The following is a 23,346-nucleotide window of genomic DNA, read 5'->3' as shown; positions in this document are numbered from 1 at the left end:
CTCTAGTGGTCCCACCCGACCCCCTGTCTGTGCTGTCAAAAGGGAAGCAGAAGGGGTCGGGGAAGAATGAGTGGATCGGGCCATGTGGGCAGGTGGCGGAGCGGCCTACCTCCATCCCCCTGGGAAGCGCTGTACTGCTGCAGCTGGTGGTCAGGCTGAGCACCTGGATTATTATGATTTTTTTTTTTAAACCACAATGGTTTCGGCCGAGCTAGACAGGGAGCTGGGCTGTCCTGCCACAGCCAGCGCTGCCTCCCCCGACCTCTCCTGCACCGGCAGGGTCAGGCCGACGTCTAGAACAAAAAAAAGTTGCCTGTGGCTCTTCACGGTGGATCACTCGACTCGTGCATCGATGAAGAACGCAGCTAGCTGCGAGAATTAGTGTGAATTGCAGGACACATTGATCAACACGTCGAACGCACCGTGTGGCCCTGGGTTTTTCCTGGGACTACGCCTGTCTGAGGGTCGCTTGTACATCAATCGCCCCCGGGTTCACTCCCAGGGGCGTGACTGGGGCTGTCGCAGGGAACCCATTCCATTCATCCCTCTAAGGTCAGACTCCGATCAGCACCGTCGCTGGATCTGTGGATCTGGCGCGCAAGCTCATTGCCGACGCGTCCTGGCTTCCCCAGTTTCCCCACCTCATGCTGGTTTTGGGAGGGCCGGGTGGCTGATGCGCCCCGGTCGAGGTGGGGGCGGCAGCAGGCTTTAAAAAAGCCTGGCGCACCTTCACCCTACCCCGGGGCACCTGGCCGTGCTGTGTGTGGCTGTCTTTGGTGTCCCACGGCTGCCGGCGCAGGATGACCATGAAGCGTACACCTCGTGAACATGTGGGCTTCGGTCACAGATTGGGACAGAATACACTCGCCTGCCCCAAGGGCTGGGGCAACCCCCGTACGGGCCCGAGGCCAGCTGCCCTGAGCTTTGTGCTCCCCGACCACAGCCTCAGATCAGACGTGGTGACCTGCTGAATTTAAGCATATTACTAAGCAGAGGAAAAGGAACTAACCAAGATTCCCTCAGTAATGGCCAGTGAAAAGGGAAGAGCCCAGCGCCGAATCTCCATTCAGCAGCAGGCGTGGGAAATGTGGCGTACAGAAGACCGACTCCCCGGCATCGCTCAGGGGGCTCAAGTCCTTCTGATCGAGTCTCACCACACGGATGGTGTTAGGCCGATAGCGGCCTCTTGCACGCCGGGATCAGGTCTTCTTGGAGTCGGGTTGCTTGGGAATGCAGCCCAAAGCGTGTGGTAAACTCTGTCTAAGGCTAAATATGGGCGCGAGACTGGTGGCCAACAAGTACCGTAAGGGAAAGTTGAAGAGAGTTCAAGAAGGTGTGAAACGGTTGAGCGGTAAACTGGTGGGGTCTGTGCAGTCCACCCACAGGATTCAACACGGCAGGCAGGTTGGTCACCTGGAATGGTGGAGGCCCTTGCGGGTCTGCGGCCCGGGCACATCCAGCCCCAGCAGGGCGCATTTCCTCTGTATCAGTGCACCACGACCGGCTGGGAAGGCCCCAGGGGGCAGTGTTACGCTCACCTGATTCCCATGGGGACGTCGATCTGGACTGGCCCGCTGTTGCTTCCACCAGAGTAACACGTAGAGCCGAGATGACAGACTGGACAGACCCACTTAGCTTTGTTTGTTGGACTCGTACGAATATCTTTCTGCAATGGAGAAGGGGAATTAACCTCCCGTAATCTGAGCGTTAACCCGCCTTCCCACTCTCCTTGTCTGCCCACAGAACACTCGTGAAGTCCCCTCTTAATCTCACCTGATGATTTGGAAAGATGAGCTCTCCATCCTGCGTCGAGCGCAGGGGCGCGTAGACGACCAGTTACTTCACTGGCGTAGAGGAATTGGCGAGTTCCAGTATTGACTCTAAAGTCCAATCGTTCGTAAGAGTTCAAAAGTCTGATCTTCACTCTGCCAGATTCCTTGCAGGTTGCAGATTTAAACCACTAGAAGAGTTCCAAGTGGCAATTGGTAAGATCCTGGTAAGTCTATTGTGGTTCTCCCCTTTGGGGCCAGGGCACAGCGATGATGCAGAATTAACTGCGCCGACCCGAAATGAGGTGATTACCCCCCTGTGGTAAATCAGGTAAGTCTTTGGGGTTAGGTTGTATTGTCCTTGTTTTCCCCTTAGGGGCCGGGGTGCGGCGGTGATGCAGAATTGACTGCGCCGACCCGAGATGAGGTGAGTACCCCGCTGTGGTAATCAGGTAAGTCTTTTGGGGTAGGTTGTATTGTCCTTGTTTTCCCCTTAGGGGCCGGGGTGCGGCGGTGATGCAGGATTGACTGCGCCGAACCGAGATGAGGTGAGTACCCCCCTGTGGTAATCAGGTAAGTCTTTGGGGGTGGTTTGTATTGCCCTTGCTCACCTATTTGTTCTTGTCTCCCCCAGGTGTTGAAGAATGGCCTGGAGATGCTGGGTTTGCGATGGAGTAAAGGAATGCAGCCCCGGATGGTGAGTTCAGCGCGGCGCTGCGAGGCACTGTGAAGGCTTCTCTCTTCCAGATCGACGATGTGCTGGATCAAGGATTCAGGTAAGGGTTTTGTTCTGATCTCTTCTCCTTCTCCTTTTCTTGTTCCAGGTGTTTCAGGGCTGAAGCGGGCGTGGCTGAAGACTGGAGCTGCTGAAGACACGGTGAGCGTTACGCTGCAGCACGCAGAATAACGCGAAGCACGTGTGGCTGTCCGGGTGTGGCTTAAATAGCCTTGGAAGAAGTTCCAGGTAAGTATTCTTCCACAGCCCCACCCGAGAGGAAGGGAGTCCCTGAGGTGTCCCTCTAAGCCTCATTTGGCTTGTGGCTTCGTGCAGCATGGTCTGCATCAGGTAGGTATGCAGCGTGGTCTGCATCAGGTAAGTTTTCTGTAATGAGCCTGGCGCCCATGGCGCCAGGACTGACTTTATTCTTATGAGCCCGGCGCCATAGGCGCCAGGACTGTAGCCAAATAGCCCCTAACTGGGGTTTTTAGGCATGCTTCAAGTGGCATGATACCTGCTTCTGGGGTTGCTGGGCCTGGTCTGGCTTTCCGGGGGCAGGCATTGTGACAGCACTCCCCCTCAAGGCCCCTCCTAAAGCTGTTCTCCCTCTCGGCCTAGGTTTGTCTGGAAATTCTTGGTGGAACCTTTTCATTAATTGAGGTGCATGCACATGGTCACTAGGCTCCCAAGATCTTTCTTGTGGACCATAACCTTTCCAATCAATGAGATAGAAGAGTTTTGATCTCACCCTTTTAGAGTCCAAGATATTCTTGACTTCGAATTCGGGTTCTCCGTCTATGAGGATAGGTTCAGGTGGGGTGGTTAGCCTAGTTCCTGGTTGCACAGGCTTCAAAAGAGACACGTGAAAAACAGGATGAACACGAATATGACCAGGCAGGTCCAACTTGACGGCCACTGGGTTAATTATAGCCTTAATAGAATAAGGTCCCAAATACCTGGGGTTAAAAGTCCGTGTTCCCTTGAGTGGTAAGTACTTGGTGGCTAACCATACTTGGTCCCCTACTTGGTATTGCGGTGCTTCACTCCTGTGTTGATCAGCATCCTTCTTGTATTTATCCTTAGCCTTTTGTAAATGTGCAGTCGCCTCTTTAAAGGCTTGTGTAATAACAGCATGGAGATGGTCCACCGCGGGCATCTCTAAATGCTGGGGAGAATCTAAATCTGAGGTTCGAGGATGGTGACCATATATGGTAAAAAAAAGGGCTTTGTTTAGTTCCTGAGTGTACAGAATTATTGTATGCATACTCGGCGATCCAAAGAATGTCTTTCCAATCCCCCTCAGATTGATGTAGCATACAACGTAGGTATTGCTCAAGAGTCTCGTTGGTTCTCTCTGTTTGACTGTCGGTCTGGGGATGGTGGCTGGTTGAAAGCCTAACATCAATTTGTGCCAGCTGGCAGCACTTCCTCCTAAAATGTGAAATAAATTGACTTCCCCGGTCCGAAATTAACACGGAAGGAAAGCCATGTAGGCAGACAACATTTTCAAGGAACTCCTTGGCCAGGATTGAAGCTGAAGGTATTTCTTTTAAAGGAATGAAATGGGCCATTTTAGAAAAAAGATCTACAATAACTAGAATGGTGTTATAACCGTTGCACGGGGGTAAATCCGTGATAAAGTCTAATGACAAGGTATGCCAAGGAGTAGGTGGTATATCTAATGGTTGTAATAATCCAGCAGGTTTTTTCTTTTCCCCTTTATTTTGAGCGCAAATGCCACAAGACATGACAAACAACTTGACATCTTTTCGCCAAGTGGGCCACCAAAACTGTTTCTTGATTTTGGCTTCAGTTTTTGCAATGCCAGGATGCCCTTCCATCAAGGTGTCGTGGTAATGAGAAATGACAAGTTTCTGTAGTTCCTCTAGTGGCAGAAATAGCCGACCTTGGTAATAAGGTAGATTGTTGGTGACAGAATACCCTGGACCTTTCCTTGCCCAGCCCTGTAAGGCATCGGAATCAAAGAGTTGATGGACCCTTTCTTGAATGTCCTCCAGAGAGTGTATGGAGGTCAGACAAAGGATCCTCTGTTCGGGAATTATGGGTACAGGTTCTAAAGCTCTTTCTGTTTCTCCCTTTCCAATTCGGGACAGGGCGTCAGCTTTTCCATTTTTACAACCTGGTCGATAGGTTATTACAAAATCAAACTCGGCGAAGAACAATGCCCAACGGAGTTGGCGTGAAGATTGGGCCTTGGCTACCTTTAGGTATCGTAAGTTGCGGTGATCAGTGATGACCGTAATGGTATGTCTGGCGCCCAGCAGATAGTGCCGCCAAGCCTTGAAGGCGGACTTGATGGCCAACAGCTCCTTGTCGGTTATGGCATAATTTAATTCGGGAGCCGAAAACTTTCTTGACCAAAACGCCACTGGGTGCAGCCGGTTAGTTTCGGGATCCTTTTGGGAGAGCACTGCTCCCATAGCTGAACTGGATGCATCTGTTTCCACTATGTAGGGAAGCTCTGGGCGCGGGTGTCTTAATACAGGAGCGGACGTGAATTTCTTTTTGAACTCTTGGAAGGCTTTCTCGACTTCTTCTGTCCATGCAAAGCGTTTATTCTTTCGCAATAGTGTTGTAATGGGATGTACAATGTGTGAGAAGTCCGGGATGAACCTGCGGTAGAAATTGGCAAAGCCGAGCATGCTTTGAACTCCTTTGACTGAGCTTGGCGAAGGCCAATTAAGAATTGCGTCCACCTTACGTGTATCCATCTGGATTTCTTTCGGGGTCAGAATAAATCCAAGGAACTCTACTTCCGTAGTGTGAAAGATGCACTTTTCCAGTTTAGCATATAACTTATACTGGCGTAACTTCTCTAGGACTGCTCGGACGTGCTTTACATGATCGGATTCTGATAGGGAGTATACTAAGATATCGTCGATGTAAACGACTACACAAACATCGATGAGCTCTCGGAAGACATCGTTCATGAAGAACTGGAAGGCCGCTGGTGCGTTACACAGTCCGAAAGGCATCACCTGGTACTCAAATAATCCGTACTTGGTGCGAAAAGCAGTCTTCCATTCGTCACCCTCTTTGACGCGTACCAGATGATATGCCCCCAGAAAGTCTAGTTTTGTGTATATGCAAGCGTTTTTTACCTGGTCTAGTAGTTCAGGGATCAAAGGCAATGGGTATCGATTCTTGATAGTTATCTGATTCAGCGCGCGGTAGTCAATGCATGTTCTAAGGTCGCCTTCCTTTTTAGGCACGAAGAACAAAGCGGAAGATGCAGGGGACTTGGACGGGCGGATGAAGCCATTAGCAAGATACTGGTCTAGGTACTGGCGCAAGTGGAGATTTTCAGGTTCCTTGAGGGCATACATTCTGCTGCAAGGTGGTTGTGCTCCTGGTATGAGATCTATTTGACAATCATACGATCTGTGCGGTGGTAAGGTGTTTGTCTGCTCCTTTTGAAAGACATCCTGAAAGTCTTGATATTCAGCAGGTAATTGTATGGCAGCTGGGATTATTGGGGCCAGTACTGAATTTAAAGTTCTCTTTGGGTAACAGGTGTTAGCACATTCTGGGAAGGTTAGTCTCTTCTCTCGCCAATCAATACAGGGATTGTGTTTTTCCAACCAAGGGATTCCCAGTATCAGTTGAAACTGTGGAGCCTTGATTAAATCAAACACCATAACCTCTCGGTGTCCATCCTGACCCAGCAATGTCATCTCTGCAGTGGAATAAGTTACGGGACCAGAGGCAATTTCAGTTCCATCAACAGTGGTGACAACATCGGCAGTGGTCTTTCGGGTGAGAGATAGATTCATCCTGGAGGCCAATCCGCAGTCCAAATAGTTTCCTATGGCTCCACTATCTACGTACGCCTTTACCGCGTGCATGCGTGATGGCTGCTCTGGATCTATAAGGACCATGGGTATGGTGAAATGCGAGGTCAGAGTGTCCTTCTTTAAGCTCGGCAAGCTGACCTCTATGCTTGCCAGGCGTGGTCGTTTCCCGAGTCAGGTTTCAAGTGGTTTTCGTCTTCCGCTCCTATAGTTTTCTTGGGTGATTTTACAGGGCAGTTCCGAAGGAAATGACCAGTAGCCCAGCAATATAGACATAATTGCTGTTGCCGTCTTCTTTCTCTTTCCTTTTGGGTTAAGGGTCCTCTAACCCCCCCGATTTGCATGGGTTCTGAGGCATCTACCCCCTTAGAGCTTACGTAGGTTTTAACCAAGACCCTGTTTTCAAACTTGGTTCGATCAGCCTTTCTGGTTTGAAGTCTGTGATCTAACTGGACCACAAAATCTATATATTCAGCACAGTCTAGAGGCGGGTTCACGACTTGGGCTAAAACATCCTTGAGTTCTCCCCGAAGCCCTCGATGGAATAATGTAATTCGCTTGGCTTCAGGCCATTCGGTTTCCACAACTAATCTATTGAAAGTTGCAATGTAAGATAAAAGATCCTGATTACCTTGCCGTAAGGATAAAAGTTCGTTATCCAAAGCCTGTCCTTGGGAATGTCGGCCGAACAGTCTTTCCATGCTTGTTCGAAAACCTTGGAAATCTCGAAGAATCGGGTCATCCTGATTTAATAGCGGAATGGACCAGTCCGCTGCACTGCCGCTGAGATATGACAGTACAAAAGCTACCTTGGCTTGATCGTTTGGGAAAGCTCCAGGTCTACATAAAAAGTGTAAGCGACATTGATTCATGAATATAGCAAACCTTTTTGGGTCTCCGGCAAAGCGTTCAGGCGGAGCCAAGGGAACGGCTCCAGGAAGGTTTATCTGTACCGGGTTACTCGGTGGCACCGGAGCTGGGCTGGCCCCGAGTCCAGGTAGAGGTGTTTGTCCAGCCTGGCTTTGTAATAGCTGTCTGGCCAAATCATCTGTTCGTTCTTTTGATACTATCAATTCCCTCCTGAGGGCATTGGTTTCCTGGCGGGCGGAATGCACTTCGGCCCTTAGTTCCCCTAATAATTGGGCCAACTGATCAGTTTCCGAGGTCTCCATGACACCCAGGTGGGTATTTGTGGGTAGGCTTTGCGTTCTGTTACGCTCACCTGATTCCCACGGGGGCGTCGATCTGAACTGGCCCGCTGTTGCTTCCACCAGAGTAACACGTAGAGCCGAGATGACAGACTGGACAGACCCACTTAGCTTCGTTTGTTGGACTCGTACGAATATCTTTCTGCAATGGAGAAGGGAAATTAACCTCCCATAATCTGAGCGTTAACCCGCCTTCCCACTCCCCTTGTCTGCCCACAGAACACTCCTGAAGTCCACTCTTAATCTCACCTGATGATTTGGAAAGATGAGCTCTCCATCCTGCGTCGAGCGCAGGGGCGCGTAGACGACCAGTTACTTCACTGGCGTGGAGGAATTGGCGAGTTCCAGTATTGACTCTAAAGTCCAATCGTTCGTAAGAGTTCAAAAGTCTGATCTTCACTCTGCCAGATTCCTTGCAGGTTTCAGATTTAAACCACAAGAGGAGTTCCAAGTGGCAATTGGTAAGATCCTGGTAAGTCTATTGTGGTTCTCCCCTTTGGGGCCGGGGTACAGCGATGATGCAGAATTAACTGCGCCGACCCGAAATGAGGTGAGTACCCCCCTGTGGTAAATCAGGTAAGTCTTTGGGGTTAGGTTGTATTGTCCTTGTTTTCCCCTTAGGGGCCGGGGTGCGGCGGTGATGCAGAATTGACTGCGCCGACCCGAGATGAGGTGAGTACCCCCCTGTGGTAATCAGGTAAGTCTTTGGGGGTAGGTTGTATTGTCCTTGTTTTCCCCTTAGGGGCTGGGGTGCGGCGGTGATGCAGGATTGACTGCGCCGACCCGAGATGAGGTGAGTACCCCCCTGTGGTAATCAGGTAAGTCTTTTGGGGTGGTTTGTATTGCCCTTGCTCACCTATTTGTTCTTGTCTCCCCCAGGTGTTGAAGAATGGCCTGGAGATGCTGGGTTCGCGATGGAGTAAAGGAATGCAGCCCCGGATGGTGAGTTCAGCGCGGCGCTGCGAGGCACTGTGAAGGCTTCTCTCTTCCAGATCGACGATGTGCTGGATCAAGGATTCAGGTAAGGGTTTTGTTCTGATCTCTTCTCCTTCTACTTTTCTTGTTCCAGGTGTTCCAGGGCTGAAGCGGGCGTGGCTGAAGACTGGAGCTGCTGAAGACACGGTGAGCGTTACGCTGCAGCACGCAGAATAACGCGAAGCACGTGTGGCTGTCCGGGTGTGGCTTAAATAGCCTTGGAAGAAGTTCCAGGTAAGTATTCTTCCACAGCCCCACCCGAGAGGAAAGGAGTCCCTGAGGTAAAATAGTCCCTCTAAGCCTCATTTGGCTTGTGGCTTCGGCCAGCATGGTCTGCATCAAGTAGGTATGCAGCATGGTCTGCATCAGGTAAGTTTTCTGTAATGAGCCTGGCGCCCATGGCGCCAGGACTGACTTTATTCTTATGAGCCTGGCGCCATAGGCGCCAGGACTGTAGCCAAATAGCCCCTAACTGGGGTTTTTGGGCATGCTTCAAGTGGCATGATGCCTGCTTCCGGGGTTGCTGGACCTGGTCTGGCTTTCCGGGGGCAGGCATTGTGACAGGCAGGTGGCTCTCTGCTCCAGCAGAGTGTTACAGCCCCCCGACAGCAGTTTTGCTGTGTCCACGGGGCTGAGGGAGATAGACTGCCACCGGGCCCTTATCCGGCAACTGTCCTGGCCCCTCTTGGGGGTCGCTAAAGTGGCCACGGGAGACGTGGCTCCCGATGTGACTGTGGTGGACTGCCCTCAATACGCCCCAACCACGTCATGCTTTCGGGCGGGGAGGCCCACAAAGGGCGCCAGGGACTGAGGTGATGTCAGTTAACCACCCGACTTGTCTGGAAACACTGACTAAGGAGTATAACGCCTGCCTGAGTCAGAGGGATGAATCAAACCCTGTGATGTAATGATGTTGAGGGCCGGTGCTCGGCGAATGCAGTGGCATCCTGTCGCGGTGGGCCCTCCACCAACCCGTCTCGCCCGCTCTGTCAGAGAGACTATGCATGAGCGTGTGTGATAGGACCCGAAAGATGGTGACTCGGTTTGGTGGAGGTCCGTAGCGGTCCAGATGTGTAAATCGGTCATCCAACCTGGGTATAGGGGCAAAAGACTAATCGAAATGATATAGTAGCTGGTTCTCTCCGAAGTTTCCCTCGGGATAGCTGGCGCACAGAAACCCCAGTTTTATCTAGCAAAGCGAATGATTAGAGGTCTTTGGGCCAAAATTATCTCAACCTACTCTCAAACTTTAAATGGGTATGAAGCCTGGCTTGCTGGCGTGGAGCCGGGTATTGTATGAAAGTGCTCAGTGGGCAACTTTTGGTAAGCAGAACAGGCGCTGCGGGATGAACCGCACCCGGGGTTAAGGCGCATGATGCAGATGCTCATCAGTCCCCAGAAACGGTGTTGGTTGATATAGACAGCAGGATGGTGGCCATGGTAGTCAGAATCCGCTAAGGAGTGTGTAACAACTCACCTGTTGAATCAACTAGCCCTGAAAATGGATGGCGCTGGAGCATCAGGCCCATACCAGGCCGGCGCTGAGAGCCGCGGGGGCTAAGTAAGGCGAGTAGGAGGGCTGCTGCGGTACGCACAGAAGCCCGGGGCGAGGGCCCGGATGGAGCCGCCGCAGGTGCAGATCTTGGTTGTAGTAGCAAATATTAAAACGAGAACTTTGAAGGATGAAGTGGAGAAGGGTTCCATGTGAACAGAAGTTGAACATGGGTCCGTCAGTCCTAAGAGATGGGTGAGTGCCATTCGAAAGGAATGGGCTATGGTCTCCATTGCCCTCAGCCGATCAACAGGAAGTCGGGTTCAGATCCCCGAACCCAGAGTGGCAGGGACGGGCGCCCTTGGGCGTCCAGTGCGGTAACGCAAATGATCCCAGAGAAGCCGGCAGGAGCCGCACAGAGAGTTCTTTTCTTTTCTTTGTGAAGGGCAGGGCACCCTGGAATGGGTTTGCCCTGAGAAAGGGGCCCGAGCTTTGGAAAGCGTCGCTGTTCTGGCAGCGTCCAGTGAGCTCTCGCTGGTCCTTGAAAATCTGGGTGCGATTTTGTAAATCTCGCGCCAGGCCGTACCCATATCCGCAGCATGTCTCCAAGGCGGACAACCTCTGGCATGTCAGAACAATGTCGGTACGGGAAGTCAGCAAGTTATATCTGTAACTTCGGGATAAGGATTGGCTCTAAGGGCTGGGTCGGTCGGGCTGGGGCACGAAGCAGGGCTGGGTGCGCACCATGGCTGGATGAGGCGTCTTCGCCCCCCCCGGTCCCTGGGGCGGCTCTGCCTCTGGATGCGAGCCGGGCCCTTCCTGGGGATCACCCCAGCTGCAGTGTTCGCCAATCTCGTTCCCCCTCTGGGGGTTCAGGGCCGGCATTCTGCCTCGGCCGGCACCTGGCAGCTGACTTGGAACTGGTGCGGACCAGGGGAATCTGACTGTTTAATTAAAACAAAGCATTGCGAAGGCCCGTGGAGGGTGTTGACGCAATGTGATTTCTGCCAAGTGCTCTGAATGTCAAAGTGAAGAAATTCAATGAAGCGTGGGTAAACGGCTGGGGTAACTATGACCTTTAAGGTAGCCACATGCCCCGTCAACTAATTAGTGATGTGCATGAATGGATGAATGAGATTCCCACTGTCCCTACCTACTATCTAGCGAAACCACAGCCAAGGTAACAAGCTTGGCAGAGTCGCCGGGGAAAGAAGACCCGGTTGAGTTTGACTCTAGTCTGGCACTGTGAAGAGACATGAAAGGTAGGATAAGTGGGAGGCCCTCGGGCCGCTGGTGAAATACCACTACTCTTATTGTTTTTCCGCTTACCCGGTGTGGCGGGGGGCGAGCCCCGTGGGGCCCTTGCTTCTGGCTCCAAGCACCCTCAACCTGCCGGGCACCACCCGCTCTGGGGACAGTGGCAGGTGGGGAGTTTGACTGGGGTGGTACACCCTGTCAAAGGATAACACAGGTGTCCTAAGGCGAACTCAAGGAGGACAGAAACCTCCCGCGGAGCAGAAGGGCAAAATCTAGCTTGATCTCGATTTTTCAGTATGAATACAGACCGTGAAAGCGGGGCTTCACGATCCTGCTGACTTTTTGGGTTTCAAGCAGGAGGTATCGGAAAAGTTACCACAAGGATAACTGGCTTGCGGCGGCCAAGCCTTCATAGCGACGCCGCTTTTTGATCCTTCGATGTTGACTCTTCCTATCATTGTGAAACAGAATTCACCAAGCATCGGATTGTTCACCCACTAATAGGGAACGTGAGGTGGATTTAGACCGTCGTGAGACAGGTTAGTTTTACCCTACTGATGATGTGTTGTTGCAATAGTAATCCTGTTCAGTAAAAGAGGAACTGCAGTTCAGACATTTGGTGTGCATTCTTGGCTGAGGAGCCAATGGGGTGAAGCTACCATCTGTGGGATTATGACTGAACGCCTCTACGTCCGAAATCCCCCCCAAAATCCCAGACCGTGATACTGCAGCGCTGTCGAGCATCGGTTAGCTTAGGATAGCCGGCCTCGGGGCCAGTGTGTAGAGTCGCTTGCCTCAGGACTTGAGTGTGGACAGAAGGGGGCCACCTCTGTCACCCGTAGTGCACCGCATGTGTGTGGGGAATCTGGTGCTAAATCATTCATAGACAACCTGATTCTGGGTCAGGGTTTCGTAAGTAGCAGAGCAGCTACCTCGCTGCGATCTATTGGAAGTCATCCTCTGAGCCAAGCTTTTGTTGCAAGGCGGCAACGCCGCCAAGGTTCTCCATCCTTCCTCCTGCGGCCTGAGGGGCGCACAGGAAAATACCACCCACCCTAGGGGCGCACCCGCGGGGTGTGCGGGCTAGGCGGGAGCACTCCTCACCTTTCCTGGTCAGCCTGACAGACCAGATGGCCTTGGGCCCGGGCCTTCGAGGTGGTGCCTTAAGCCCCCGGACAGGGCAGAGGAAGAGAGGGTGCAGCCACCCCAGGGCGCAGGGGTTGTACCTAAAGCCTGTGCCCCTGGACAGTGGGGTTGAGGCAGGCTCGGCTGGCCACTGGGCCACCTAGCCTGGTAGTATGCCCAGATGGTCCAAGTTGTGGCTGGTGGACCAGATGGCCCGAGTTGCGGCTGACTCCTGCATTTGTCTCCGGTCGGGTTCCGTAAGCTTAATAGTCGGTGTGGAAGTGTCTCCCCGGCCCGAGTGCGCTGGGGTGGTGCCTTAAGCCCAGGGCGGGGAAGAGAGGCAGCAGCTTAAGCACCCACCCCAGAGCACGGGGGGTGGTACCTTAAGCCTGTGCCTCTGGGCGGTGGGGGCAAGTACGGCCGCCGGGCCATCTGGCCCGGGAAGTAGGCCCAGATGGCCCGAGTTGTGGTTGCCACGGCTGACTCCTGCATTTTTCTACGGTTGGCATGGAAGTGCCACCTTGCGGCCTCCAGGGCGGCTGTGGCGCAATTACGACTTTAGTTCAATGGCGTTCGTGGGTTGCTACCGGTCCTCTGGCAAGTATCAACCAACTGTGGTCAGGTCCAAGACGAGGTGCGTGTGTCAAGGGGCACCCTGAGTGGGTCCCTTTCCTCCACGTGGGGGTAAATGCGCTCGCAGTGGCCGGCCCTGTGTTCCACAGTGTTTGTGAGTTAGTCCTGGAGGGAAAGGCTCTAATGTTGTAGGAGCAGCTCAGGCCAGAGCTCCAGGGCGAAAGCCCCCAGACCCAGTGGTAGTCGCATCTCTCCCCACAGGGAAAAGCTCTAAAGGGGCCCTTCTAAAGCTCCAGGGTGGCTGGCGGTGGGGGTGTCCTGGCCTTGGGTGCCTGTCTCACATCTGGGTTGACTGTCCACAAGCCTGTTGGTGATCATGGGGAGCCCTGTCCCTCTCTGGAGGGTAAAGCTCTAATGTGGCGGGAGAAGCTCTAAGGTGGCCCGGGCCAGAGCTCCAGGGTGGCTGGGGCTGCTGCCCCCACTGGCCTTGGGTGCCAGCCTTGTGCGTGTGGATGGAGTCCCCAAGCCTTGCAGCAGTTGCGGGGACCCCTGGAAGGAGAAGCTCTAAATGGGCCCTGCTAAAGTTCCAGGATGGCCTTGGGTACCTGTCTCACATGTGGGGCGACTGTCCCTCCCCAGAGGGATAGGCTCCAGGGTGGATCAAAAATCTCTTACGTGGAGGGGGGGGGGGACTCTAAGGTGGCCTTACCAGAGCTCGAGGATGACGATTGGTGCTGGCCCATGCCTTTGGGCACCTGCCGGTGCCCTGTCCTTTGTCAGGTGGGGGGCCAAAGGCCCTCCCCATCCAGGCCCATTGGAATGCTTTGACCTACCAGATGGCCGCTCTCCGAGCCCTGCCATCTGGTTATTGGCCAGAGGAATATCTGCAAGGACCAGGCGGCTTGGCTGCTCTGGAAGTTCTGATGGGCGTCAGTTTAAAATGTTTCTCCAGATGGGTCTATAAGGAGCCCAACGCTTTTTCCGAGAGGTCCCACTCTTGTCACTCTGGGTGCACAGATGACAAAACTTAGTCTCCTTCCTCCGGATTACTATAGACTGGGTGAGAGGGACCTGTCTGCGCTCCTCTTGGTTCTCGCTGCCCAACCCAGGCTCTATGGTGAAAACCCGGGCCGGCTGGGGGGCGTGCCCCACGCAATGCCCCAGCAGAGACTGGCCTGCTGGGGGTGCTCTTCCGAGCACTCAATGGGATCGATTTGGTGCACTTGGTCTGTCTAGGGTTGGACTGCTTGGCCAGCCTCGGCTGTTTAAAGCAATTTGCTTCCACCTGCCTTGGGACCGTGTCAAGGGTGTGCTTCCCTCGGGGAGGGCCCCCTCGTGTGGGCAGCTCTAGAGCGAAGGCTGAGCAGCCCGGCAACTCCCCAGTGGTCAGATCAGATGGGATCCCCTCGCAAGCAACGACGCGGCCCCTCCTCCACCAAGCACGTTTCTCCAGCAGTTCGGAATGCACGTTGGCTGCTGACCCCCTCTGTCGCCATACCAGTGGCAGCGTGCTGGCAAACCCCCTTACCGGTTCAAGTTGTGCCTGGCCTCTCCCTCCCACCCACCCTGTGGCATGGCTGAGAAGGCCCAGCCGCCGGCGCCCGCGTGACCAACCTGTCCACCCGACCCGCACACATGGTTGCCTTAAAGGCGTCCCATACTACATGTTCCCGCACCTCTGGGGTCTTATTTTCCCCAAACAAGTTGAGGATGGACTTGTGTATCTCGTCGCAAATTACTGCATCTCTCAGCAGATGTCAAGGGAACCGCCACTTCCAGAGGTCCCTCCCTCCCCTTGGATTTGTAGCTGCAGGGGAGTGTGGTCGGGCAGGGCTATGGTTTCCCTTTCTATGATCCGTACTTGGCAAAGCATTGTCTCCGAAACCAATATGTAATCAATCCTTAAGAATGTTCGGTGCACATGTGAGGAGTAAGTATACCCCTTGGTGTCCCCTTTTAGTTCATAACATGTATCTGCTAATGCCATTCTGTTATGCTAGCCTGTAGTTTACTAGATGGGCCTTTAGATGTGGGTGTCCTGTCTGCGCTTCTGTCCGTGGATGGGCACCACGCCAAGTTAAAATCCCATCAGTATTGGCTGGCTCTTTGTTAACTGGTTTAGCTTCTCCAAAACCCCCTGCAAGTATTCGTCCTGCCTTGAGTTGGGGGCGTACACTGTGGCGATTGTGAGAGGCCACCCCCCATTGTAGCTGGACGAAGAGGAATCTACCTTCCTTGTCGGCTTTTGTGCCTATTATTTCAACGTCAGGTAGGTGTCTAAACGCTATGAGGACCCCTCAAGCTTTGCTCTTGTCGTTGGCCTGCAGAACCTGGGGTTATCCTCAACTTCATTCTGTATCTGTCTTGCTTACGGATATCGGTCCCCTGGAGCGTCACAATGTCGGGCTTGGTATCCTGGAGGAGGTTCTCCAATTTCTGTCTCTTTAGTCGGTGTGTTTAGTCCTCTAACATTGCGTTTTAGTATTTGGATCCCTACCCATACCCCGTTACGTCCTGAGAGTAACCATGTCGAAACGATCCCCCTCCGGCTGGACTCGGCTCAACTTCCCCAGGCCGTAACATTGCCCCCTCCAGCTGGACTCGGCTCGACTTCCCCAAGCCGTACCGTCGTCCTAGGTTGCTGGATCTCGTTCCCATCCCAGAGAATAACTGTGTGGGGAGAGCCATTCCTCTGCTCTCCCCTGTTTCCAAGATCCGTCACCCCAACCCCCATCTCCCGGAGCCGACCTTTAGGCTGACATTCCCTGTGTAACCCCACCGGGTCTTAACCCTTGTCTCGTGATCCCACCCCCCTGCTGCTGTTAAGTGGACAGCCTATTCAGCCTGGGGCTTCGGTTGCTATCCCCCCAGACCTCGCAATTGTTTGTGTCTTGTCTCTGACCTCTCTACTCTTCTCCACTCCCATGGCTTCTCTTGGTGGCTTTCATGTCTAAAGTCCTGAATCCAGTCGTTTATCGCCTGGACATCCCTTCCTCTTGGCGGTTACACCCGGTGTTCCACACCTTACTCAAGCCGTGCCCTGGCCCTACCCGCCTTGTCTCCCCTCCTGCTCCCGTCTCTGTGGTTTCCCCTGATGAGTTTGAGGTTAGTGCCATTCTGGGTTTCCGTCTGTTTAGGGGACGTTTACAGTATTTAGTGGACTGGGTGGGTTACGGTCCTGAGGATCGGTCATGGGTCCTCTCTTCTGATGTTTTTCTCAAACGGCAAAAAACATGTTTTAATGGATCAAATTACACTCTTTACCACATGGATAAACCTAATAGTATATATAACAAAAAAAGGGTGTAAACACCGTACAATATACCACAGAGGTGACAAACGCCAGGGATCGTATATTCCCGAATATACTTGTTCATACATTAATTTATTAATTATAACTCTCTTAAAATGATCACATTACATAAAATTCATAGTTAAACACATAATATATAAAACATCAAAAGACTGTACTTCACAAAACACATACAAATCCCGAATATGGGTTGATTCTGCTGGTCTGTAAATTGACTCCGTGTGGAACTCCACACTGGAGAAATTTCTCTTTTAACTAGGTTTTATTGGTCCTTGCTCAGTAACCCAATTTGTACAAGTTTCTGTCCTAGAAACACAGATTAATGTGGGACATTCATCAGGGGTAAAGTGATATGTGTTTTTTTCTCTCAAAGGTGATGATGATTCCTCCTACCACTTTCTTGCAGCCATAGAATTTCTAAAATTGACTCCCTTATCAATTGTGGTAATAACTTCCACGACAACGCCAAATTTATGGTATTGATAAACGGTCAGCAGGATGGGAGGGTCGACCCTCCCACTAAGGCCTCCCAACAAGTCTTCCTGTCCTGAGCCTGTCCAGAGACGTTCAGAGGCCAGGGCCAAGACCCCTACTCGTTTGCTGCCTTATCTACCTATCCTGCTGACCGTTGATGCCTTTAACCAGTCATACTGGAAGTTTCTTCCGTCCATTTAATCAACATCCTTCAAGATGGAGGCTAATTCTTATCCTAAAGCACCGATCTAATTAAAGGATCGAACTTCAGATGAAGTTTTTGGCGCGACCTTCTCTAAACCATTTGGAAGTCGCTTTTATCAATACCATAAATTTGGCGTTGTCGTGGAAGTCAATTTACAGACCAGCAGAATCAACCCATATTCGGGATTTGTATGTGTTTTGTGAAGTACAGTCTTTTGATGTTTTATATATTATGTGTTTAACTATGAATTTTATGTAATGTGATCATTTTAAGAGAGTTATAATTAATAAATTAATGTATGAACAAGTATATTCGGGAATATACGATCCCTGGCGTTTGTCACCTCTGTGGTATATTGTACGGTGCTTACACCCTTTTTTTTGTTATATATACTATCCTCTCTTCTGATGTCCATACCCCGAAATTGGTTGCTCAGTTTCACCGGGAACACCCTTCCAGCTCACAGGGTCGTGGGCCTTTAGGGGGGGGGGCTCTGTCACGTCCCCGGTCACGTCCCCGGTCGGCTGCCCCCACTCGAGGCTTTCCTGCTGACCGGGGTGTGCCCACCAATGCCCAGCCGCTGGCAGGTCAGAGAGAGGAGTGTGCGCCCCCGGCCAGCACAGATGCAGGCTCAGTGAGGAGAGGGGGCTGGTTGACCACGCGCACCGGAACGCTCTGCGAGAGGTGCCCCGGGCTGTGGGTGTGCACGCCTGGGATGCAACCGAGGTCGGGCCCACGGCTCTCCCTCCCGCTGCTCCGCTGTTAATGATCCTTCATGCCCCCACCCACAAGCAGAAACCATTCACACTCAAATGCCCCATTTCTCCTTCCAAACACGTTCCAGATTCAAATGCCACCTCCCTCCTGACCTACATGCCACCATCCCTCCATCCGAACCCACACAAAGACACCAACATCCGTCCTTCCATACCTAGGACAAGATGCTCCACCCCTCAGAGCCACACCCATATGCTTCATCTCTACCTCCACACTCAGATGGCGCCATTCGTCCTCTCTCTATACCCACACCCGATTACCCCATCCCTTTGACACACACATGCTCCCACCACTCCAATAAACCAACATCCTTCTCTCTAGACAAACATACCCCATCCCTCCATTCACACCCAGATGCCCCCTTCCTTCCCTCCAGCCCTGACCCACATGCTCCACCATTCCCTGACATGCCTCCATCATATACCCTGTCCTTCCATTCCAGATCAACAATGCCCCCTCCGATCCAGACTCCAAGATGCCGAATCCCTTCCTCAAGACCCATACCATGATCAAAGATGCCCCTATCCGTCCTCCGACCAATGAGCCCCAATCCTTCCCTCCAGACCCACACTAATGTGCCCCCATCACCTCCCTCCAGAGCCACACCAAAAAACCCCGTCCCACTTCCCAACCCATACCTAGATGACCCATGCCAGCCTCCAGACACACTGTGCCCCATCTCTCCTTTCAGAAACACACCCATGTGCACCATCCCTCCACCCAGATCCACACCAATGTGCCCCCACCACCTCCCTCCCGAGCCATACCAAGATGCCCCGTCCACCTTCCTAACCCACACCTAGATGACCCATGCTACCCACCAGACCCATTGTGCCCTATCTCTCCCTCCAGAAACACACTCATGTGCACCATCCCTCCGCAAAGATCCACACCAATGTGCCCCACCACCTCCTTCCAGAGCCACACCAATGTGCCCCCACCACCTCCCTCCAGAGCCACACCAAAATGCTCCGTCCCACTTCCCAAACCACACCTAGATGACCCATGCCACCCTCCAGACACACTGTGCCCCATCTCTCCCTCCAGAAACACACCCATGTGCACCATCCCTCCACCCAGATCCACACCAATGTGCCCCACCACCTCCCTCCAGAGCCACACCAAGATGCCTCGTTCCACTTCCGAACCCACACCTAGATGACCCATGCCACCCTCCAGACCCACTGTGCCCCATCTCTCCTTCCAGAAACACACCCATGTGCTCCATCCCTCCCCAGACCCACATCAATGTACCCCAACCCACACCACTGCCCCTATCCCTCACCCAGACCCACACCACTATGTCCTATCCATCCCTCCAGACCCACACCAATGTGCCCCCTTTCTCCAGAGCCACACAAAAGTGCCCCATCCCACCAGACCTACACCAGCATGCCCCTATCCAACCATTCAGACCCCAGCAAGATGCCCAATCCCTCCCTCTAGTCCAATACCATAATGCCTGATCCTTCTTCCAAATAGCAAGATGCCCCTTCCCCCTTGCAACAGATGCCTGTGTGCCATCCCGAATCACACGCAGATAGCCCAAGCCCACCCCTCTAAAACCATGCATCCTAATAATCACACCCTCATAAAACATTAAATCACTCTCAGGGCCGGCCTTAAGGGCAGCAGCGCCCTGGGCGAATTGGTGCCCCCCTCTCCCTTTGCGCGCCCCTGGTTAGCAGGGCGCGGGGCCACTTTTTTTTCTTTTCTTTTTTTTTCCTTTAACCGCCTCGCTCCGGCGAGGAGGCAATGGTGTGAAGAGGGCGCATTAGCACCCCGTTGTCATTGAATGAGCCCGCCGCCGCAGGTTCATTCAATGACAATGAGGCGCCTGCCACGCCTTCTGCAACCATGCCGGCTCGGAGGAGCCTTTGAAAGACTCCCCCGAGTTGGCGTGGTGGGGGGACAATGGTGCCTTTTTGCTGTTAAAGGCACCCGCGGTGGCGGGCACTTTCAACAGCAAAATGCTGCCTGCCGCGCCTTCTCCCACAACGCCAGCTCGGGGGAGCCCTTGAAAGACTCCCTCGAGCTGGCGTGGTGGGGGCTTATGGCGCCCTGGGGTGCGTGGCGCCCCAGGCGGTCGCCCGGCGCCCCAGGCGGTCGCCCGGCTCGCACCCCTAAGGCCAGCTCTGATCACTCTATTAGCCCCTGTTGATCAGTTAAACACAACCATACACTGTCTCCCTGTTGCTTTTCTTAGCCCTCCATACCTTTCATGTTGAATAGCTGATCATGATTTTTAAAGTAAATGTAATATTCTGCTCCTCCGTCTAAATCGGGTGTCTTGCAGGAACGTTCACGGTATCACAATTGTATTTACAGCCAGCCAAGAGCACACGGGTTGCTGCTGTGTCTGCAATCTGGCAGCCAGAGCCTTGCCTCTCAGGACGCTCCAGGGCCTCCTAGAAACGTTCGGGGTGTTGAAATGCCCACCCCAAACGCTGCAAGCCATAGGCTGGCAGGGTCCGGTTGCACATGCACGGCTGCAGCCACAGCGTTCAAAATTCCCGCTCAGCCCCAGCCCCTCACTGAACGTGCTCCGGAACCACTTCTCTGCTCCGGAAAGCACACGGATGACATCAGAGGTCACGTGACGACGAGGGGGCGGGCCGTTGCTATGGTCCTTTTCTCGGATGGGAACTAGTCGCTACCCTTTAGGTAAGTCTGTTTAGTTACGCCATTTAAAAAAATGCTTGTTTTTTCTTCTTGATTAATGTCCTTATTTCCGTCTTATTCGCATTACTTTATGGCTGCATGTTATCCTTTCAATGTTACACATATGCGATGTCTGCCGCGTCACACATCTAATCACCATACTGTCTGCAATGCCCTTTCCACGCAGCATTTGTCGTTGCTAATGTACTTTAACATCTAAACTTTGTGTGTCCAAAGCAATATCACTTTTCATCTTGTCGCCAATCACACAGTATGCTACGCAGCGCTTCTTACCGATTATATCTTTGTATCTCTGTTTATGTCTTTCTGTCACTTCCACTCACACTCGCATCCGGGCTGCAGTTGCTCTCTATTTGCTTCGGTTCATTTTTTTTTACTTTAGTTATCAGTCCGGGGTCTCCTTTTGATTCTTTATTCTCTTGTTTTTTTTTCTTCAGTTTTCTTGTTGTGACCTCCTATCTTTTTGCACTGTTCCAGATTCTCCTGTTCCTTTCTTTTCCGACCAGTCCTCTCTTCCTAGTCTCTTCACACGCATGGATTAGTATCCAATCCTCGTCGCCAATGTTATATCTCTTCATATAAATATCTTGAATAATGCGGACAGACCAGTTACACATTTATGCTCCTTTATTGTTCCATATTAACCGCCTGTTCCTCACTCTCTTTCCTTCATACCTATTCTAATTCTATTCTTTCTTCATTCCATATTCTACAAGACACAAAATCTCGGCAGGGCCAACTCTCCCAGGCCTCAGGATGCAGCGCCCCCATTGGCTCCAGAGAAGAGGAGCGCCCCCCCCCCCCCCCCCCCCCCCCCCCCGGCGCTGTGCTGCTCCTCTGCCTGCTGCTCTGGTGAGGAACGTGTGACCCCCTCCCCCTTTCCGCATAGCCCATCTTCTAGTGCGTTGAGGTTCTGGAGTCTGGTACCCTCAGGGTATTTATACTCTGATGGCTGTGCCCCCATGCTCCTGGTGTAGATGCATTTTGAGTCCGGTGTCTGATCACGGACCTACAGTGTAGTAAGACTGTGGTCTTGCACCCCCAACAACTGACGTTTGGTTGAATCTTTTCTGCACAACCCCATGTAGTGAGACTTTGGGGTGAGCCTACTGCCCAACTTGGTTGTTCCACATAGTGAAGATGGATTCTGGAGTTGTATTCCTCCTTGTACGCTTAGAGCCATTTGAGAATGATGTTCAAATGGTACTGTAATTTGTAAGTCTTCCTGTTTTTGTTTTTCAGCCTCTTTGATGTGGGATTTTTTGTTGGCCCTTATGGGATTCTAGACAAAAGGTATTTAGGTTATAGCTTGTTGGTCATCGTGGGGCAATGTAGGTTTGTTTGGAGGCTATCAGGTAATTTCCGTTTGGTAGGGGAGTTGTCATTAGTGTTTGGACTAAAAGGCAATAGATCAAGACTGCAGATCTGTTTATAGGTATTGTGACCAGACCTGAAGGTATTGTGTGAGATGATGAGCAGGGGTAAAGAAATTGTGAGGTTGGTTGTTGGACAGCGTTGATATTGTTGGATCAATAGGTACTAGATGGAAAGTTAATGGTCGAAGGCAACATGTGAAGTGTGCAAATGGTTAGAGCATTTGGATTAATGTTCACCCGGTAGGGGGCTTGGGTATGGTTTGATGTTTTGTGATTATAGTTGGTGCGAAGTGTTTGTGTATGTGTGTTAGTGCAGTTTTTGAAGTGATGATTAGAGCGTGTATCGTCGGACTCTAGGAAAAATTGTTTTCCACTCTATACAGGTCAAATTCTCCCATGCTGTGTGAGGGGGTGCTGCCGGGGCTCCTTCTGTCACTCCTAAGCAGCCCCAGTGATTTCTCCAGTGTAACGGTCTTGTGGTGCGCTTCAGGAGACTTGTGGTAAGCAATGAGTACTGGGTGATTTGCTTTACAAGTTCTGCAAAACTTTTAGGGCAATGAAAGTTTTACGCTCAAGCAGGACAGACCAAGCCTCACATCCGTAAATTTAGACTGCCCTAATGAGTATATACGGCTAGGGATTTCCAGACATGTTGCTGTGTGGACTAGTGTTGTCACAAATGAAATGAGCAGACACCCCACTGTTGATTACTTGTTCCAAAAGCTTTTATGCTTGAATCACTGTTGCATATGTATTTCAAATATATAATTCTGTGGTAATTCTTTTGTTTTCCGAAAATGCCATTTGCTTTTATGCAAATCGCCAGGAAACCAAATTGGTGCTGTCTGTCCCACTTCCTTTCTTCATGTGATTTGGTTTGCTCACCAATTGCATTGTTTATATACTAGGTGAGGGGGATTCATTTACAAACCCCAGAGATATTGATTTACAGTATGCATACTGAATGCAAATATCACCTGGGAGCATGCTGAGGGACACTCAATTGTCACTCCATGACCTGGCACGGGAGGAATTGGGCCGGAACAAGACGGAGCTGTGCTCCGGCAAAAACTGTCTTGCTATAGCGCTGGTCTGTGTAGACACGTGGTGTCATTCTTAGTTTCCGAAAATGCACTTTATTTTTATGCAAAGCAGCCAGCATCCTATATTTAGGGCATGCACATCACTCAGCTCTGGCACCGGTTTCCACCCACCCCACTGACAATCTGGCCCCAATCCACTCCCCACACAAGGGAGTTGAGGAGGAGACATTTTTGTCAATTTCCAGCATTGTGACTCGGTCCCTCCTGCAGGTGCCCAAGCTGCTCTTGATTCAGTTCAGTCCCTTGAGTAGGTCAGCCACTGCCTGGGCTGGGGATGCATGCCTCACCCTCAATACCCTGGCCACTTCCACTTCACAGGAAGTGTAAACACCCCCCACTCCCCAGGCCCTCCGAGTACAGTTTGTCCATTTCCAGCACTCACAAGTACTGATTCAGTAGTAGATGTTGAATACCCTGTGATGGGTTCTCTTGCATTCCTAGAAGGATGGGCTGGTTAATTTCCCTTGCTATCAGCAGTCTGGTGAAT

At 52.0% G+C, this 23,346-nt stretch overlaps 1 protein-coding gene and 1 non-coding gene across 5 annotated transcripts in view; both read left to right on the top strand.

Moving 5' to 3' along the window:
• Positions 1-317: 317 nt before the first annotated feature.
• Positions 318-468, top strand: LOC138565039 (5.8S ribosomal RNA). Its single transcript, XR_011300960.1, has one exon. It is a non-coding gene; the product is annotated as a 5.8S ribosomal RNA (ribosomal RNA).
• A 19,693-nt stretch (positions 469-20,161) lies between these two features.
• PIGC (phosphatidylinositol glycan anchor biosynthesis class C) overlaps positions 20,162-23,346 on the top strand; it is a 142,063-nt gene continuing 138,878 nt past the window's right edge. The window contains exon 1 of one of the 4 annotated variants that reach the window (XM_069641204.1): positions 20,162-20,362. The gene's annotated coding sequence lies outside the window, so the exon portion shown is untranslated. The remainder of the gene's footprint in view (positions 20,363-23,346) is intronic. The other 3 variants (XM_069641203.1, XM_069641202.1, XR_011284874.1) reach the window with 3 other exon arrangements.

This window comes from Ambystoma mexicanum, chromosome 1q, assembly GCF_040938575.1.
Source record: "Ambystoma mexicanum isolate Mex_15411 chromosome 1q, UKY_AmexF1_1, whole genome shotgun sequence".
Taxonomy (NCBI): Eukaryota; Metazoa; Chordata; class Amphibia; order Caudata; family Ambystomatidae; genus Ambystoma; species Ambystoma mexicanum.
The sequence above is the reverse complement of the archived record's forward strand: the minus strand, read 5'-3'. Positions and strand labels throughout refer to the sequence as shown.